A 1358-nucleotide genomic window follows, 5' to 3' on the forward strand; every position below is an offset into this window, starting at 1 on the left:
GGATTCTGCCTGCTGTCTATCCAGGGGCTAGCCACTTCTCCAGCCCTTGCCCTGAAGTCTGACAGCTCAGCATCTCCCTGTATGACCCTGGTGCTCCTCGAGCAGTTGCCCCAGCACTGGAGCTCAAAGTGAGTGAGTCTGTCAGTGAGTAAGACCAGTAATGGGCCCTTTAGAAGGAAGGTCTTCACTTCCTGCAGCCCTCTCTCTTACTCAGTGGCAACGTCTGCTGGTTTTCACAGCCAGAGGTCACAGGGACTTCTCTTCCTGGCACTGGAACCGTGGGCTGGGGAGCTCAGTGTGTGGTGGGTATCCCTCACTCCTCATGTGGGAAGGGGCCTCTGCTGCCAAGATAGCCCCCAACCCCAATTCTCAATCTCCACACACAGTTGTGGGACCAGGCCATTTTGCATCTCCTCCCCTCCTACCATTTTGAGGTAACCTGTTATTTGAGGTGGCCTAGTTATAAGGCTTCTGTTCAGCCAGACCTCTGGTGAATCCATGAACTGGTTACTCTGTAGTTTTCTTATAATTTTTGTGTGGTCACGGGAGGAGGCATATAGAGCTTCTACATTCTATGTCATCTTTAATCCTCCTTCCTAACAAGTAGTAAGTCAAAAATTGTTTGTTTTCTTTTTTTCTCAAGCTCGTTTTTCTATTTGTGTTGGCAGTTGCATTTGATTCTGGCTGGAAGCTTATATCTGGCAGGTTATTTTCATAAGCCTCAGATTCCTTATCTGGCCAATGGCAAAAAGCTCTTGGGGAAACCCACAGAAGCTTGGGCAGTTGGGGGCTGTCACTGCAGTCCAAGCACCCAATCCAGACATTTCTTAAGAAATTTTTGGATAATCAGTCAGGTAAATTATTTAAGTTTTATAATTTTAAAGTTAAAGAGTCTGTCTATGGCCATGTCACCCTGAACATGCCCTGTCTCATCTGATCTTGGAAGCTAAGCAGGGTCAGGCCTGGTTAGTACTTGGATGGGAGACCACCTAGGAAGACCGGGTGCTGTAGGCATAAAAAAAAAAAAAAGTTAAAGAGTCTATAAAAATGAGCTAACCCAACCCCTTTAATAAGCTTAGAGAAATTAAGTGGCTTGTCCGGTACTCAAAAGGCGTTATTAGTAGTGTCAGGGCTCCTGATTCTTTGTCCAGGGCCTCAGGTCACCAGACAAAAGAACAAGGCTTTATGACCTGACAATTGTCATAATATAAGTTGGTTTAGGTTTACAAAATCAATGTTCAGAAGGAATTACTGAACTTCAGTCCCTCAGCTACAAATGACGTAAAACAGATGATCAGTTCTCAAACAAGTTTAGATCTGGAACCCCTTATTTAAATGAAATTCTATACTTCGAATAA

General features: G+C 44.8%; 1 pseudogene; it reads left to right on the forward strand.

Moving 5' to 3' along the window:
* The first annotated feature begins 895 nt into the window (after window positions 1-895).
* On the forward strand, window positions 896-1014 carry LOC112471848 (annotated as a pseudogene).
* Window positions 1015-1358: the final 344 nt, after the last annotated feature.

This window comes from Pteropus alecto, unplaced genomic scaffold, assembly GCF_000325575.1.
Source record: "Pteropus alecto unplaced genomic scaffold, ASM32557v1 scaffold359, whole genome shotgun sequence".
NCBI classification, from domain to species: Eukaryota; Metazoa; Chordata; class Mammalia; order Chiroptera; family Pteropodidae; genus Pteropus; species Pteropus alecto.